Raw genomic sequence first — 20,587 nt, forward strand, 5'->3', positions numbered from 1 at the left:
AATATTAGAAATAAGTGATATTAAAAATAATTTTTAAACTTTAATATAAAATATAATTAATAAAACACTACACATTTTGAATCAATAGGTTATAAAATATTCATTAAATAAAGTAGAATTTTTTAAAATACCGATTTGACTTACTATTGCTCCTTTGAAATCGTCTTGGAAAACCGTGTCGTCCGCATACTAGGCCAGTCTTTATTATCAAATCCAGTTTCCCTGCGTTATTCCTGGAATTCATTTTACAATAAATAACAAAATAAATGAAATTTTTATGAAATAAATTTCTTATAATTATGTATGTTTAGCAATATATAATTAATGCACAAGTAAAAATGTAATAGTTCATTTAGGAAATGCAAATCTGAGTGGTAATAATAATTAAAGAGTATATTTAATAATAATAGATTAAAATTTATGACGACGCCAGATAATGACAAATTAAAGAACAGGCTTAAGTATCTCAGATACCCTTTTCTGTTCTTATTAAAATTGGCATAATTACTTGTGAATGGCATAATTATATTGTGTCATCCAAAAATAAACAAAGAATATTAGATGAATAAACGAAGAAGAATACACAAATAAAGTTAAATAAAAATATGATTTGTCGTGAAATTGTCATATGATTGATAAAAATCTGATTTCTCGTATGTTTTCTATTATGAGAAATTGATCGTTTTTCAAGTAAAAAGTAATCCAATTTAAACAAATGAATTATTTTTTGCACTGACTGTGCAAATGTTATTAGCTGGATCATAATGAAATTTTGCATGATACTTTCCCGAATTTTCGATTTTTGAAGACAAAAAAAAAAAAAAAAATCTTTCGTATTTTGGCTGATGCGGAAAATTACACTGCGATATCAATAAAGTGTATAAAATTTATAGCATTTGAAATTATTTTATTTATATAAATTTTCAAGCTATTTTTCATTTAACTACGCTTTTAGTGATTACTTGTTTCTTTTGGGGACCAGCTAGTTCGATTTATTATTTTATTATTGATTATTTTTAATTTTAGATAAATCATTTAAATGTAACTTCATGACAATGATTACGACAAATTGTTAGACATTAAAGCCGTGTTATTTTAATTGTCTTACTTAAGTTCTGACTATTCTGTATATGAATGTTTCTAATAGAAACTAATCCTATTGTATCATAGCGCTATTAAAATGTAAAAGTCTGATTCGTCATTTTCTAAATTACCTGGTATTGATATTTAATTTTTATTTGTTTTTGTAAACTAAATAGGTATTAAACAGAATTTCTCTAAGTTTCATCAATGAAAGAAAATCAAGCGATTCAATATTTCATGAAATTGATAATGGTTCGAATTTCAAAGTAACAATATAATCAGATGTTGGGAATTGTACAAAGATATATTTTTTAAAAATTTCCAATTTTCAGTAAAAATTAACATCAACTCAATATTGATTGGTATAATTAAAAAGTTAATTTTTTTAATTTTGAAAAAGTATAAATTTTTATTTTTTTGCAATGATATTTTCAGAATTTATCGAAGAAAAATATCAAAATTCAGTTTAATTTTTAATTAATGAAAATTAAAAAAACTCTCTCTTAGCACTGGATCTCAATGTGTCAGTCATGATTTTCAGTGTGTAAATTTTCTATTTATTCACAAAAGGCTTACGAGAGATGAAGATTCTAAAAGCGTGCTGTAAATATAGTTTTGGGGCTTCAAATTTTCTTGCTTAATTTAGATTTAAACGGAGTCTGTTTAAATTAGATTAGTTTAAAAAAAATCAATATTTAAGTACAAAACTTTTTTAAAGCTTTTCTTTTTATAGCTGGGCTACAAATATATTATTGCGATTCATGAGTTTAGAATAGCTGCACTATCTCAATATTATTTATTTGTTTTAAATTCTTGTATATCATAGAGGCCATCTTTTGTTTAATGTAGAATGTTATGCAACTAGCAAGAATATTCTATCGTTGAAGTTTATCTTAGAATTATTACAACACTACGTATCTTTTGCTCTTTACATAGTAGTTTAGAAACGAGTTTGTATTTTATATGTCTTTTTGTTTTTCATTTTGCTCTGAAATTTAATATAGATCTCCAATTTTGATGCTTGGATGGCACAGTAAAATTCATTATTTGATCATATTTGTGTTGTTTTGCTGACATACACACGGGCAAATAGACTAATGTGTTATGTAATGTCTTGAGAAGGAAAACATAGTTTTAAAAACACACAAGGCATTTATTCACAGACATAGACATAATCAAAATTAAACATAAATAAAGAACAGGTTTAACATTTTAAATTCTCTGGGATTTTCAAAACCAAACTAATTTAAAATCGCTAAATATAAAGAGTTCAGGATTCGGCCATCACACAGAGCAAAAACCAAAGTCTCTTCTTGCTCGTCTCATCCTTTCTTTTTATTCCGTCAAAACCCATCTCACTTCAGAACAACTCCCAACCAGGCCGAAGAGGTTCGAACAAATTCGGCTCCAGAGCGACTTGACTTCAATTGAGCGAGGACGGTACAGTTATCTACCGATCAATCAATTTGGACGCAGTCTACATATTTGGATTTTAATGTCAAATATTAAAAATTTCCTACCAGATTGCTGTGTTCCCAGACACTAGAATGGATGAATCGAACAGGCAATTAACTAATTGGATCCCTGATTTGCTTTTCAGATTTATGAATCTATAAATAAAATTGTATGCCACGAGCATTAACATTAACATGTTACTGAAGACAATTAGATTTACTATTAACTTATTTCATAAAAAAATTGACAAAAGTCTACAAATTTGGTATAAAAACCGCATACCAAACTTCATCCGCCTAACTAATCAAATTTCTGAATTTTTGGATTCAAAGAGAAAATTGACATAGCTCGAATGTCTTTTCGTATTCAAAAAAGCTTATAAATAGATTCCTCAAAATTTCGCAGTCAGATGTCTGGGCGATTGTAATAATACCTCGCAATTTTCGTATAAGAGACAATAAAAATAAAGATTTCCAATGAAAAGAGACATTTCTTAATGCCTGAATCTAATATTTGTCTATCATTCGATAATAAAAAGCTGTTATGAGCATTTGTTTCAACAAATGAATATCGTTAAGCAAGTGAACCAATATATGAAGCAACAAAATACGCCAATATATATACTAATGTATTCACATCAGACGAATAAAACTAGCAAACAGCTTATGCATTTGTTGTAGGAAAACATTTGTTCTCATTTACAAGTGAAGCAGATGTTTATCAGAGATTGATGCATGCATTTCAGTTTTGCTCAACTCAAAGATTAACACGTACTAACTTTTATGTCTCTGTCAATGTGGAACGTAATTTTTTTTATATTATAAATATGTATGATTATTTTATTATTGCAATAAAAATGATTTTATCGTTATGATACCTCGCTTCTTTGCTTTCATCTTCGAATAAAACCTAATTTGTTTATTTATTGTCCATAAGTTATTTCATCTGACATTCGGTCTTTTTTTCAATTCTTACTATTAGTCCACACTTTCCTTATATATATTTATATATCTTGTTCAAATTTTCAATCGTTAATAAAATACTCTTTGTTCATTCACTCAAGTTCAAATACATTTTTTAAAACTTGTAGTTAGGGATTGCAATATCGGACCAAAATTTCAATACTGGTATTCGGTATTTATTAGATCTTAATACCGGGATACCGGTTTTAATACCAGTAGTGGAAATTTTAGAAAAAGAAAGAAAACACAGGCGTTTCTTTGTTTTATTTGCCAGTTTTATTAGAGAGAGTAAATATTACAAAAAATAATTTGTAACTTATAAATAATAACAGTATATAAAAAATCAAAATAAAAAAAAGTGAAGGAATATCTTATTTATTTAAATCATAAAAAAAGTGTAAATATCACTATTCAGTCTGTGATACTATTACACATTTTTGAAATGTGATCTTAAAAAACATAATGTATCCATTGTACTGTCATTAAGCTTGAAAAGTAATTTTGTGCAAAATTGACCAGCTGTCGAAAACGCTCTTTCGGCATCTACGCTAGTTGGTGGTACTGTTAGCAGTGCGCGATATACTTTTTGAAAGTATTTACCTCTAAATTCCTCATCTTCAAATCAATAGATTTCTCGTCGGATCGTTTTGGATATAGCTGATTTCTCTATTGTATTTTGGTTCTTTGAAATTTTTTTATTTATCGATAATTCTGATTTTTGTTCAAGAGACAATTCCTTTTCACTATCGACATTAGTGTCATCATAATCTTCGATAACTGAACTGAATTCTTCTGAACGTGAATAGGTTTGTGGGTAAAAAATTTTAAGAAAATTTACTATAAACTTGATCAGATTTGAATTGGTTAGTCTCTTTTCTTCTTTTTCATTTTCATTTGTAAAATATTTATAATTATGTAAATACCGTAAAACATTTTCTATTTCGGTATGCCTTTCTTCTGTGCGATTTTTCAATATAATATGTAATTCTTCAGATAGTGATGTGTGCTGTTCTTTCAGTGAATGCAATATGGAATTTATTGTTGCATTAGTTGTTAATAAATTAGAATCTCTCCGACATAATGCCTCAACAGTCAGTTTTATTGGAAGTAGAACTGATACAGTTCTGGATTTTAAGTCGAATTCACTATCTGAAAAATTAATTTACAAGTTTAAGTCGATTATTGCTTTTTGGATTGGATTTCTCAGTTTCAAAAATTGTTCCATCATTAGGAGTAAACTGTTCCAACGTGTTTTAGAATCTAATATTAACATATATTCTGCTTTATTTTCAGTTAGTATATATTTTAGTAATATGTCATTTTTATAGGAGAACGTTTAAATATTATAACAATTTTTCGAACTTTATAAATTATAGGAAGCAATTCGTGATTGGTTAATATTTCATCCTCATTAGCAATGTCTTCTTTAACACTTACATTGTTATTATCTTCATTGTCAATATCACTCTCACTCTTACTCTCTTCAAAGTTGGAATTCGAAGTTTCTATATCCACAGCATTTGGATTCTGCTGTTCTTTATTTTTTGGTATAATGCATCTATTACTTCTAATTGAATTCCATGAGAATAGCGCAATTGCTGATTTTCACCAATCAACTTTCCACCTTTTTTCATAACTGTTGCTCCATCAGTCGTTAGGGACTGACCTTCTTTCGGGGATAATCCATGTTTCGCTAATTTAGATTTAAGCAATTAATTTAGCCATTAATTAGCTAATTAATTTCGCCCGTTAGGGAGACACAAAAACCAAAACTTATACTATTTTGCTATGTTGGCGATCCCTGAACATATAATGGAGACAATTTTAAAAATTTCTAGTAAATACCGAAAAAACGGTATTTAAACTTGTGAATACCGGTATTACAAAATTGTACAAATGGCTCGAAATACCGGTATTCGGTATCCCAGTATACCAGTATTGCAATCCCTACTTGTAGTGGATGACACTTGATGTTAATACAGTTTTTAAAAATATTAACTCATTAATTAAATTTAATTAATTTTTAATACTTAAAATAGAGTTTTAGCAGTTTGTAATGAAAATTGAAATCAAGTAGCTCAATCGGTAAAATTCAAGGATTTCAGTATTTTTCACGTGAAAGTGAAGAGTGCGCGTTCAATTCTTGCGAAAATCAATAAATTTTTGATACTTATTAATTCGTTTGATAATTATTTGATAAAAAGTAACTAAAATAAAATTTTTCTTTGTTGACCTAAGTAGGAATAGAATTATTTTTTTTTTGTATTTTTTGTATTTTTTTATTTTACAAGAGACATAGTGTTTTCTTTCATAAATTGAAGTAATCGGGAAAAAAAATTTCCGTAACATGAAAATATTTTCCTAACAATATTTTCGAAAATTCTCAAATATGAGTAGCTAATATTTATAAATTTATACTTTAACTGAATTTTATTTCCAAATGGAACCTCAATCATGTATGGTTAAACAATATTCGACATTTATTGAAAAATCCAAAAAATAAAAATACTGTTACGACTGATAGTCGATCTCTGAATAATATTGTAGGTTATTATTAATTTTTATATATAGCCAGCTAGAGTTGTTTCACCAAATCTTTCTTGAATATAAAGGTGCTATCCCCTCTCCCCCTCGCATAAATCTTGGGGCAGGGCATAAATGCTATAACTGCTTAGTAAAAATAAAGAGAATATATACTTGTGTATTTATCGCATGGCGCTGATCAACAATAGTTACGAATGAGTAAATAGCGTGCGATCTTTACCTATTAATCACTAAGCTGCAGTTAATACATAAGCTCCATAAAACTGAATATGTATTAAAGAACCTTTTTTGCAATTGGATTGAGATTAGAATTCAATACTGAACTGCAATTGCAGGTCATAAGATCACATACCAAATTTGAGGTATTTAAGTCATTGTATTTTTGAGTTATCGCGCTTATTTGAGTAAATACAAATTGATAGACGGTCAATCCTTTGACGGATTTGATTATATAGATCCATATCAAATTTGTCAATCCTTTGACAAATTTGATATGGGTCTCCATTTTAGATCTAGACGCGTACCAATTTTTTTTCTTCATAGCTTTTTAGGCTTTGTAATTATCGTGTTTAATTGGACAATCGGACAGAAATAATATTTCCTTTCAATGGATTTCGTGAGATTTGATAATAATCAACAAATTTGGTGTAAAGATAATATACTAAATTTCATTTGTCTGATTCAAAAAGTATTTGAGTTTTTTTGTTCACAGGCAGACATAATTCCAAAAATATATCTTTTGAACTCAGGGCGGTTTTTAAACATATTTTCGGGAAAATCTCAAGATCGAATTTTTTAATAATTGCAATATTTTCACGTTGCATAATTCGTATTTGAGAAAATAAAAATTGAATATGTGTTTATTTGTTTGTCCGAACCTGATGCAATTCGCACGCCCCTCTACAAATTTAAAAGAAATGTGGCAATATGTTCCTTAGCATTTCAAAAATGTATTTAAAAGTTTCTATGTTCCTCCAAAGGGTATGAAAGGGGTTAAAAAATTTATATTTTCCCACCTAACTTCGAAATAAATAATTGTGTAAATTTTTTTAACATCATCTTAAGATTCAAAACATTAGTTTTGCGATGACATAATTTCAAATTTCCTTTTTTAACATCAATTTTTCATTTGATTTCATTTGTCATTTTAAATATAATTGGCCTCAATTCTGTTTCACTATTCCGGCATATCTATAATTCCTGGGCTTTTTAACTCAAGATATTATCTTTTTTACTTTTATTATGTAGGATAAAAGCAAAAATTATAATACGTACGCTCAGAAATTTATCATTAAACAATGTTATTTTAGCAATTGATAATCTGAATTAATTAAATTTTTTAAAAAAAATTTTACTACATAAATTTGTCAGTTTTATATGTTACATCGCATGAACTTCAAATTCATACTATTTAAAAATGTCTTAAGGGAAATTTCCTTTTAGCTTTTCATTTTTTTTTTAACATAAGTTTTTTTTTTTTTTTTAACTTTTCTTTAACTTTGTAATATTTACAATTCAGGCATTTTTTTGTTGCTTTTTCTTTGAACTCTAATTGCTGCCATTTCGTCAGACTCAAAATTTTATCACTGGAGTTTGAATATTTGATTGAACATTATAAAACATTTTGAATATCGAGACTTTTGAAATAGAAAGGATATGAACTCGAGTCATAAAATCTGCAATAAAAAAAATATTTCGATCAAAAATAAATCAATATAAATAAAATTGTTTTGAAATTATATGTATATTTATATACATGTTGGCATTCTTCAATGTGAATTTTGTATTTTACTTCGTAAAGCTTTTAAATTCTTTTATTCGCTTTTGCATATTTTATATTTGTAGAGTATAAATTTGAAATTGTTTTTTCATTTTATTATATACATGCTGGCATTCTTCAATGTGTATGTTGTATTTTACTTCGTAAAGCTTTTAAATTCTTTTCCTTATATAAGAATTTGAATTTTGTATCATGGTCGGTTATTATAAATATTTTAATTTAGCTAAAATGAATTTTTACGGAAGAATTAAATTTTTGAAAATTCAGCGAGTTCGATATTCGCTCGTTTTTCAACAGCTTTAGCCAAGTTATTATACAAATTAATAAAGAATAAGTCGTCATAAATGAATTTTAATCTACTTTAAAAGTTAAAAGTTTATTTCAAATCCAGCCGTGAATTAAGAAGTTTGAATTTTTAAAAAGTTTCATTGAACTACTATAGCAAATCGAATTTTTAAAAAAGCAAGAAAAACAATTTCTTTTCGTTTCAGAAATTTATAAACCTGTCGTATTCGCTCCTAAATAAGCATTATCATCAAATGAATTTGCTTTAGTACAATATTCTCAACTTTCAATGCTTTATACTCGGGTTTTTTTTAAATAATTATTTTTCCTTCTATTTTAGACATTTATGACATTTTAAATTATTAACACCGCAAAAATTAATAATCATTACAGTACAGTACCATTTATCGATATATTTGAAAATTCAACAGTTAATTCCATCTTCTTAAATGCTTCAACAATCTCATCCAAGTTGTAAAAATTCAAGAAAAAAAAATTCCGATAAATAATTTTTAAACTTAGAAAGTAATTGAACCTTATTTCGGATTCAGGTTATAAGTTAATTTTATCTTTTAAACTTAAACTCACCTGCTACTCCATGTAGAGTCATAAATAAAAACTTGACAAATTCGCTTTAGTTCAATGATTCTCAACGCTTCAACGTTAAGGGCTTAAGTTTAATAATTATGTTCTCATTTTATAAAGTTTATAATTTTAAATAATTAATAACGTAAATATTAAAATTATTATAGTGCATTAAAGTTGCTCTTACAATTTTGAAAATTCAGTGCGTTTAATCTTCTCTTATTCTTATATAATTTTTTTAGAAAAATTTTAGCGTGAAGTAAGGAAAAAGGATTCATCATACTTTATTTTTAATCTGCAACGATAATTGAATTCTGTTTTTGGAGTATTTTCATAAATTAATATCATTTAATTAAATTCCTTGGAAATTGAAATTCATTTGATTCTAAAAATGGGAGTTATACATCAAAATATATTTCTTATTTGTACCTGGAAATCATAAATATGTTGTTATTGCTTTTAAACTAGCAATATTATCGAATGAAGATCGAATTATACATACAGACATCGAATTATTGCTTATCAAATCATAGACAAACTGATTCGTTTCAGGATATTATAATTCAATGCAAAAATTACAAGCAATTAACAAATATTTCAGTATCTTACTGATTCTTAATAGAATCCATAAGACTGCATATTTCCGAAACACATATCATCTTATTAAATAATGAAAAAATATTAAACAATAATACAAATTTAGGGATTAATATAGAAGTTCGGGAGAGTACAAATGCCTAAGATCTAGCTTTTATTGCATTTTTTTAATTTCCCATTCAAATAATTTGGGATAACTTAATTAATTAATAACAGAACATTGAAAATTTTTGCAGTATAATATCATTTCACGAAATTTTTGAAAATTTCTCAGTCAAATCTATAATCTTTATTATTCAAATAATCTTGGCTAAATTAATAAACCAATTAAGAAATAAAAAATGCAAGTAAATATTTTAAAGCCATCTTAACGGTTGAATTCTTATTTCGCATGCATCCTAAATGAAGTTTTAACTTTTTAAAATTCAACTTCCACCATAAAAATTTATAAACCAAGAACAAAATTTTCGCTTCAGATATTTAAAAACCCAATCCATAATTTATCTTCTAAATAAATACTATCATCGAAAGAATTTATTTTAATATAGTGGTTCTCAGTATTTTAATGCTTAATATAATTTTTTATCATATCCCCATTCCAGTAAGCTTTAGAATCTAAATAATTCAAATAGTAAACATTAAACGTTATTATAACATAGAAAAATTTCTTAATTTTTTAAAAAAATTCTGAGAGTTTTATTTATTTTTATTTTTCAACAAAGTTGAATATGTTGTTGTATGAGTTAAGGCAGAATAATTTGTCATAATTGTTTTAATCTATTATAGCAAATATATTAACATTTAAATTCATTCATAAATTAGTATAATTTATATGACTCCTTTGATTGATAAATTTAGCTGTTGTTCCAAACTGAAGCTTTAAATCAGAAAGAATTTTCTTTTCCTTTCAGAAATTATAAAACTTTTATTTTCATTTCTAAATATTAATATTATTAAACGAATTCGGTTTAATACGTAGGTTCGCAACGTGTTCGTGTTAGCAAATTAGCTTTTATTATAAATTCTAATTCACCAGTCCAATAATTTCTGATATTTTAAATATAATAAAATAAATTTAACATAAAATTAACTTAAATATAATAATATAACAAAAATTAACTAAGAAAAAATTTTCAAAATTGAATGAATTCAAATTTTTGTAATTTCCAATAACACTGGCCAAGATGCTATTATGAGCGGTTGTATGTAATAATTTTGAATAGCTTTTTACTTATTTTACTAGTAGAATTATTATATCAGATTCATTCTGAAATAAATGACATGCTTGTAATTTTCTGTAAAATCCAGATACATTAGCTACTCTGAATGGGAATTACAAATCAAGGAAGCATTTGTGTCTGACATAGCATTGCCAAATTTGTCGCTTAGTCTATGAGTAAATATTCTTCTTCTTATTATTATTCTATTATAGTTTCGATGTCTATAAAGTACAATATAGTGTAATCTCGATTTTCTCAGCTTATTAGGATTTCTTGTGTACAGCCGACCACCCCTCCACCTGAAAGAAGCAGTATCGATAAACTTATTAGAACTGTAGTTACTTCGGATAATCGAAAAATCGTTGAATAGAGAAAAATTTATAGTTTATATTTTTTGACAAGTTTATCCTACTAGAATATTTGAAATTATTAAAATAATTCCACAAGTACTAGCCTATATTAACAATTTAACAAACTGATTTGTTAATTATTAAACTTTGTACAAATATTTAATTAGTTTTCATAAGAAGATTTACGGATGTTACAGATATGAAATGCTCTTTAATATTTTCTCAGTAATTTTTTGATTGAACAAAACTGAATTTTTAATAGAAGTTTAATTTTATTCAAAAGAATACCTTTCATCATTTAACTACGCGAAACTTTTCAAAATATTTCCAAAGTCATTTATTTCCCCACAAAAATCTATAAAATTTGCCGACAATATTGTTCAAGTGCTTAAAATTGGAACTGTGTTTTTATTTTTATTTTTTAATCAAACGCTTTCGCTTAATTTCGCATGATTCATTTTTGTAAGTTTTTAACTTTGCAATCGACTTTTCACTCACTTATTGCATCAAATTTCTGAAATTTTGGTCAATTATTGATTTTTGATAATTTTATTACATTTTAATAATTTTAGCGCACTTAATTATTAATTAAAATATTAATTTCGTTAAATACAGATTTAAGAGGTAGTATCAATTAGAAGCAATTTTGAGGAACACTACCTTTTAGATTCCGTAATATTTATAATTATTAATTATGAAATATATTAAAAGCTAACATAAAGATAATAACAAAAATAAAAAGTTTTTTAAACGCGTTATTATTAGTATACTAAAAATTATTAAAAATATAAAAAAGAAATTTTTTTTATTAGTATACTAAAAAAATTATTAGTTTACTAATACTATACTTATAAACTTTTTTTTCTATCGAAAATCTAGCAATATTATAAAGAAAATAAACCATCATGGAAACGTGGAAAAAATTTTGGAGATCCATTAAAATATATTACACTTGTGAATAAAATTATAAGTTTTTATAATACTTCTATCAGAGTTTTAGAATTTTACGGTTTTGCTTTGAAATCCATATTTTTAATAACAAAATAATTAAAGTAAGAATTTAAGAATATTACGAGAAACTACGATTTAAAATATTTATCCTTAGGATAATATTATGGATCTATAAATTAAATATGTAGTTTGAATATTAATGATTAGAAATCCATCATCTATATTAAGAGAAGATAATTTTTTTTCTCGCATAAGTACATGATTAGAATATGGACACAAGTTTAAAGAAAGACGGTCAATTTAATATAGTTGTGTGCATACTTAGCAGTGAAAATGTGATGGCGATGGATTCGTGAATTAAATTTAAGTATATTACTTTTTATTAAAGTCACAATGAATATCATAAATAATAAGTTCCCAGGCATTCTTTAAAATGTGGAATATATTATAAATATGTGTAATTAAAATTTCCATTTACTGAGAATTTTTGTATGAAAAGTTTACTCATACTTTTAATAAAGAAATACATTTCAATTTTAAATTTAAATTATCATAAAAACATAAGAAATAATATTTTTTCCCTTAAAATAAGAATGATATTAATGTGAAACAGAGTATTAAATAGAAAAAAAAAGGCTTCGAATACCGTCTTATTAATGTAACAAAACGTAGGAAATACTGTTTTTTAAAATAAAATTCAGGCATGTCAATAAATATTGTAAAAAATATAAAATAAATGTTACAAATATGAATCAAGCAAAAATCCACAAATATAAAACAATTCAATACGATATGATTATAGGAAAGAAATTCTTGAATATTCATTCAAAATTTTTTTTAATATAATTAAAATTTTAATTAATTAAGAATATTATCTTAAGAATCATTTGCTCTTATGGTTTGTTTTGATACTCATATTTTATATAGAGGAAAATTATTCAAAGAATAAAGAATATTATATAAAAATTTTTTAAAATTTAATCTTATAATAGAAATATTACTAATACAAAATAGAATACTTATGGTGGTGGAGAGTCACTGTAACGGTGCTCATTTCCCCGATAAGAGTTAAATGTTGTAAGTGCTTTCTTAAGTTTCATTGAGTATAATCAGAATTTAAAACTAAAAATTGGAAAATTATAAATACCTATTTTCTTAAAAAACGATTTTATCAATATTTTATAGAAAATCTGGAAATCAAAGAGGAAATCGTAAAAGAGGGAGGTGCAGAAAACAATAGGAGGAGATATAAAGGTAGAATAAATATCATAAGACACAAAATTCGTTTATATTCGTTTTATAAAAATTTAAATTCATTATACGCGTGATTACGATTCCACGAATACAAATATGGCCAATTGCTTCTAAAATTAATAACGATTATTGTTAATTTTTTTCTGCTAATAATCCTATGTGTTGTGGTATCTTTTGTTGAGTGTTATTAAAAAGTTAAAAGACAATTGGTCAATCATTTCATATTGAATGTCACTAGTTTTTAATCCAGAAAATTTTCTAATGAGTTCTTTCTAAAATAATATTTAAGTAAAAAAAATTAAAGGCAATACTTAAAATATTGAAAAGTTAAGAAATAATATGATAAGTATAGGGAAAAAACTGTGACCCATGATTGAACTTCTTGGATATTCCAATAATTAAGAGATCATTGACGCATTTTTGGAAGTTTCTTATTTAATTATTCTTATTTAAACAGAATTCACACATGAATAGGAAAATATCTATTGACATATTAATTAAATTAGCTGTTATATTTGTCAGCAATATACATTATTATTTTTTATTTTACAAGAAAATAATTTTTGGATGGAAAACTTATTTCCTGTTAATTAAAAGAATTTCCGATGATTATATTCGTAATCGAAAATTGGAAAACATTTTGATAAAAGATGATTTTCGAATTTTGTATCTTAAAAAGACAGCAAAATTTTAATGGATCATGAACGAAAACATACAATAATTGAGAAAATTTTGCGCCCATCCAAAATTTTCATAAGTTTTACTATACTGTTTAAAAAAAAGCACTTAAGCCCAAAATAAATGAATGAGTATGACATAAATTCTTTGTAACTAAATAAATTAGTTGGATTAATACTTTAAAATTAATTAAAATTCAAAAATGCAGTTCATCACTTTCATTCTAATCATATTAACACACAAAAAATTAAATACAAACTGTTAGATGAACGTTATTCAATGGTAGGTAAGTAGGAATTTTTTATTTTAGTTGATGATACATTAAATAACTTCAATAATAAGTAGTTATTGATATAAAAAGAAGAATTATTAAGAAGAATTAGAAAAGAAGTTATTAAGAAGAAAAATTACAATTGTATTTTTAAATTTTAAAACGGTTGCAAGCCCATTTCATGCATTTTTATGAAAAACTGATACCGTCAATATGTCCGAAAATTTCATGTATTTGAAGTGGAGAAAATATTATTTTGAAAACACAATTAAAATAATTTTTTCTTGATTTTTGGGCCTTACTCGTTGTAACAATTGAGCTTATCATTCACAAAAAGTTAAAAAAATAAAACCCATATATAAACTGAACTGATATAACAGTTCAATTACTGCGATACCTTAAATATTATTTATCAAGATGTTTTTCTTCTTTAATTCATAAAATATATTGGTCTGGGATTGTGAAGTATAAAAAAATGTAATTAGCAATTAAATTTTCAAAATGTCTTCGAAATGGAAAACTTTTAGTATTTACGATATTAATTATTGAAAACTCTAACGCTTAACTTCATTAAGAAAGAAGATACGATTAAAAACGTTACCAAATACTAAAACATTGAAGGCCATTGTATTAAAACGAATTAACCTCAAAGTATTACTTATTTAAAAACAAATTTTAAAAAAATGATTCTGAAACAAGAATTTTTTAAAAAATTTGAAATTAACAATTGAATTGACTTACAGAAAGTTAAAAAGGTAAAAGTAATTTATGAATGATTTCCTGAATTGAGAATTCAATCTTTGAATTAATTTAAATTAACTAAAAATTATTTATCAAGATTTTTTCTTCTTCCTTAATTCATGCAATAACTTGGCCAAGATTACTAAAGAATAAATTTAATCAATCTTCAGAAATGTAAAGACATGTTGATGTATTATGAAGGCTTTTAATGTTTCTATTATTAATTGTCTAAAATATCAGAAATTATCGAATGGGAGATTTGAATCGAATTATAAAATATCGAATGGAAGATTAAAAGTTATCATAAAAATTGCGTTTGAAACACTGAGAACTCTTATATTAAAGCGAATCCCTTCGATAATATTACATTTTAGAAAGAAAATGACAGATTTACAAACATAACTAAAACGAAAATTTGGTCTAGATTTGTGATTCTAACTCAGATTAGCAGTTAAATTTAACACTTTTTTAAAAATAAGAATTGATGTATTCATATAGCTTTAAAGTTTTGAATGAGAACGTTTTTCCGATCGTAATTCATGCAGCAATTTCACAGATTGGTTGAAATATTAATGAAAACAGAATTAGTCATAAAAGTTCCAAAAATCTCGCGAAAGTTGATGTAGTATAATCATTTTTCATGTGTAATTATTAATTATTTAAAATATCAGAAATTGTTGAAACAGTAGATTAAAAATTTGTAAAGAATCTGGGTTCCAAACGATGAAATGTTGAGAACTCGTATATGAAAACGAATTCAACCCATTAGATTACTTTTTAAAAAGAAAAATGAATTATTTATAACTATTTCAAATGAAAAAAAAATTCTTCGTTTGTCGCTGCGACTCAGAATAGTAGTTGAATTTTATTTTTTAAACATCTATGAATGGATCTTAAATAAGAATTGAAGTAATAAGATACATTTAGAGTTATTTAGCAGGGTTTTTTCCCTTCCTTATTTCATACAGTTTGTACAAGATTATAGAAGTATTAAAGAAGAAGAAATTATCTATATAATTGTATCTATAAAGTATTGAGAAAGCTGCAATTCAGCGATGAATTTTCATGTTTCGATCTAAATTATGTCAAATTTCAGTAGTAATCTGAATGAGATATAAACATTATAAAAAAAAAGTGGATCAAAAATATCGAAACGTTCAGAACTCATATATTAAAATGAATTCGGCAGATAATATTACTTTTTCAAAGTAAAAATAAAAGATTTTAAACTTTTTGAAATGCAAAGAAATTTTTTTCTTCTTTTGTCGCTCCGACTCAGAATAGATGACGACTTTCACATTTTAAATCTATGAATGAATCCCAAATAAGGATTTAAAAAATGAGATAAAATAATTTAAAAGTATTTTTTTCATCCTTAATGCATAAATTTTTGTTCAAGGCTATGGAAGTATAAAAGAAGAAAAAATTATCTATATAATTAAAAAAAAAATGCTGAGAGAGCTGCTTTTCAGCGATGAATTTTGATGCTTCGATCTAAATTATTTACATCAGTAATAATCGGTATGAGATACAAAAATTATAATAAAAAACTGGATCCCAAATATTAAAAAGTTTAGAACTCATACATGAAAACGAATTCGACTCAAAATATTAATTTTTAAAAAAGAAAATGAGAGATTCATAACTTTTTTTGAAACGAATTTTTTTTCTTTCGTTTGTCGCTCCGACTCAGGATAAAAGTTGTTTTTTACTTTTTAAAATCTATGAATGGATCCGAAATAAGGAATCAAGTAGTGAAATAAAGTTATTTAAGAAGATTTTTTCCCCTTCCTTAATTCATGCATTTTGTCCAAGATTTTTGAAGTATTAAATAAGAAAGAATGAGCTGTTGAATTTTTTTTAAATACTTAGAAAACTGCTATTCAGCGATGAATATTCACTATTTAAATTATTAAAAAATAAAAATTTTAAAATAAATATTTTAAATTATTACTAAATTATTTAAAATATCAGTTATAATCGGTATGAGATATAAAAATTATAATAAAAAAATGGATCCCAAATATTGAAAAGTTTAGAACTCATATATAAAAACGAATTCGGCAGACAATACTACTTTTTAAAAACGAAAATGAAAGATCTATAACTTTTTGAAATGAGAAGAATTTTTTTTTTTATTTTGTCCCTTTGAATAGTAGTTTTATTTTTCTAAATCTATGAAGGGATCCGAAATAAGAATTCAAATAATAAGATCGATTTAAATTTATTTAAGAGTTTTTGTCCCTCTCTTAATTGATTTAGTTTATAAAAATTTGTAGAAATATTAAAGAAGAAAAAAATAACTGTTGAATTTTTAAAAATGCTGAGCAACCTGCTATTCAGTGATAAATCAAATATAGGTATATATATATATTTAAAAATAAATAATTATTTGAATCTGAGATCAAAAGTATAATAAAAACTAGGTCTCAAATATTGAGCAATTGAGAACTCATATATGATAACGAAACGGACAGATAATATTACATTTTCAAAGAGAAAAGGAAAGATTTATGAAAGGAATTAATTTTTTCTTTCACTCAGAATAGTAGTTGAATTTTATTTTTTGAAATATATGAATGGATCCGAAATAAGAATTCAAGTATTAAGGTAGTTTGAAAGTTATTTAAGGTTTTTTTTTTTCCTTTTTTAATTCATATAGTTTATCTAAGTCTGTAGAAGTATTAATGAATTTTAAAAAATGCCGAGAAAGTTGCTATTCAGTGATAAATTTCTACATTTAGATATAAATTATTTAAAATATTAGTAATTATTAGAATCAGATATAAAAATTATAATAAAAAATTAGGTCTCAAATATTGAGACATTGAGAACTCATATGAAAACGAATCAGACCGATAAAATTACTTTTCAAAAAGAAATTGAAAGATTTATGAAATAAAAAGAAATTTTTTCTTAGTTTTTCTTAGTTTTCTTAGAAATATTATAATACAATGTGTTTGAATCGACAATAAGTAATTACATAAAAACCCAGAACTCTGGATGATCCTGAAATGAGTGGAAAACAACTGAATAAGCACAAAGTTCCATCTTTCAAAATTGAAAGATATTAAATTGAATTAACATGGGAAATATTCAGGAATATTAAAAAAAATAATTAACGAGACAAAAATTAAAAAAAAAAACTTTTATCTGATAGAAAAAATATTACAAGGCTATAAATACTCACATAAAGGCTCACATAATTGGAAAAAATTTAACCTCTTTCATTTACATCTCTCTTTAATAAAATTATTTTTTTTAGATCTCAGAAAAGTACGATTAAAAAGCATTAATCCACATGGAGCTTACAATAAAATGAACAGATGAATTTAAAAGTGCGATGAAAAATGTTTTAGTTTTCGAAGTGAAAGAGATATTTCTAATTTATAGTTCGAAAAATCGGATTCATGTACTTCTTAAAAAAATTATGTCAAACATTAGTTCTGTTCACGCCCAGAATCTTATTTATTATAAGATAATTACAATCCTCTTCTATGACTAAATTGAGTGCATTTCTTAAAAATTTCTAATTGATATAAATCCCATCATCAACCAAATTTTAAAACTAAAAAAATGAATCAAATCATTTCGACTATTTTCGATTTGATTTATTTTTTAAAGTAATGCAAAAAATACAAAAGTAAGCTTTATTTTTTGATATCTGAGTATGTTTAAAAAATATATTCACAAAAAGGTTTTAAATGACTTCAAATTTTCAATATTTCATCTTAAAAAATATGAACATTTCAGATTTTTTCTCATAGTTACCTTAATCGATGTTTTTAATATAATTTTAAAGAGATTGACTGATACCTATGCTTATAAATTAAGTTAATTAATAAGCATATTAATTAAGTTGAATATTAACGGATTAAGAATTAATCCGTTAACTCAAATAAATTAAGTTGAATGTTAACGGATTAAGAATAGTTAAAATAACTTATCACTTAAAAATAACTTATCACTCCCCCCCCCCTCAGTGATTCATGCAACAACGTGGCCAGGGTCGTTGAAGAATCACCAAAGACAAATGCATTTGAATTTCAAAAATTCACGGAAAGGTTAGAATTTGCGATATTAACTAACTGCAGTACAAGTGTGGTTCACTATAATGACGAAAGTTATCATTTAAAATTAAAAAGCATCGGTTAACAAAGTTTTGAATAAAAGTACCTAAAAATGCTACAAAAGAATTTAAAAAAATCTTAAAACATATGTGAAAATTAATTCAATAACATAGATTTAAAAAAAAAAACGCTTGTTAGAGTATGAAAAAAGTTATTTTTATTTCAATTGTTTTTTTACTTTCTTGTTTTGAAATTATAATTAAACTTCATTAATATTATAGGCTTAAATAATAATTTTTCCTCAAACCTCTTAACTGGTGACATCGCTTGAATGGAAATAAAATTAAATAAAATATTTAATTGTCAATAAATATTTCATTAATTAATAACAACATATTGATTGCCATAAAATTTCCCATTTACAAAAATAAAGTAAGATAAATTTAAAAAGAATGTATAAACATTACAAACTTACTGAGCATCTTAAGCCTAACCGCAATTCATGCTCTGTTAAAATGACTTACCTTGGAATATTGTTCTCAGTTCAATTTCTGTCCAAGAAATGAATAAAAATCAATGCCTACAATTTTTCTTCGATTTTGACACGTAGTATTTTTTGACTAGAAAATAACGCGTGCTGTTCGGAACATAAGATATGCAAGCAGATGAGAAATATAAACAGAGAGTGTTTGCTTTTCGAATGGATGTTAAACAATACGTATGCTTGATTTGTTCCAAAGGCATAAAATCTAAAAGCTTATGCTAATTCTGTTGTTTTCAAAAATACGTGGACAAGAAAAAATTATGAATATTAAATGCGCTGAGAAATGAATGCGTATCACTGCAATTTTATATTCCTTTTCTTAGAGCAACAGCAAAAAATACATGTTTATTATGCAATTAATTTATAAGAGTTATTATTAAGAACTTAAAAGAGAAAGAAATAAAAAGAAAATTAACTGAAAGAGAATTTAGTAACTGAAAGAGAATTTAGAAATAAAATATTTCTAGAATTTGTCAAAGTCAAGATTAAAGTATAATGTTGTGCAAGAATAATGTTCTAACCATTCGTAAGGAAGATCAATACTCTGAAGTAACTAAAAGAGAATTTCGAAATAAAATATTTCTAGAATTTGTCAAAGTCAAGATTCAAGTATAATGTTGTGCAAGAATAATGGTCTAACCATTCGTAAGGAAGATTAATCCTCTGAAGAAACTGAAAGAGAATTTAGAAATAAAATATTTCTAGAATTAGTATCAATGTAAATAAAGTTAAAAATATGGAAACTTGGGATCGTAATGAATGAGCTTATAGTTAAAGATATTGACAAACTGATCGAAGAGTTAAAAAAACTGATGAATTAAACGAAAATTATGAAGCATTAAAGTCAAAAATGCTGAAGTCCATTATTCGTATCTTCATTGTTAAAGAACAATTAACAAATGAAGAAATAATTATTAGAAGGTATTAAAACCCTTAATAATGAGTTAACATTTGGGGAATAAGTTATAAATTAAAACAACTTTTAAATCAAGAGCTGGTAAGAATTATGTCATTGTTATCCTGATATAGATCCTGAATTTTTTTATCAGTACTATGAAATAGTAAAAGGTCAACGTGAAAATTTTCAATTCTACAAACGTTCCAAATTTAACCATTTAGTAAAAGATCATCGTGCTGAGGAGTTCAGGGGTGGGGCATGGATTGAAATGTGGAGGCAAAAGCCCTAAAGAATATGAAAATGGTCAGAATATTAGCTG

The 20,587-nt window shown here is 25.2% G+C and overlaps 1 protein-coding gene across 6 annotated transcripts in view; it reads right to left on the bottom strand.

The window, feature by feature from the left end:
• LOC129975639 (uncharacterized) overlaps positions 1–20,587 on the bottom strand; it is a 53,373-nt gene that overhangs the window by 27,745 nt on the left and 5,041 nt on the right. For 4 of the 6 annotated variants that reach the window (XR_008785040.1, XR_008785041.1, XR_008785043.1 and 1 more), the window contains exons 1-2: positions 19,351–19,476; positions 145–233 (exon numbers count right to left, since the gene is read on the bottom strand). The gene's annotated coding sequence lies outside the window, so the exon portion shown is untranslated. Of the gene's footprint in view, positions 1–144; positions 234–19,301; positions 19,331–19,350; positions 19,477–20,587 lie in introns of those variants that run through there. The other 2 variants (XR_008785044.1, XR_008785042.1) reach the window with 2 other exon arrangements.

This window comes from Argiope bruennichi, chromosome 7 (genome assembly GCF_947563725.1).
Source record: "Argiope bruennichi chromosome 7, qqArgBrue1.1, whole genome shotgun sequence".
NCBI lineage: Eukaryota > Metazoa > Arthropoda > Arachnida > Araneae > Araneidae > Argiope > Argiope bruennichi.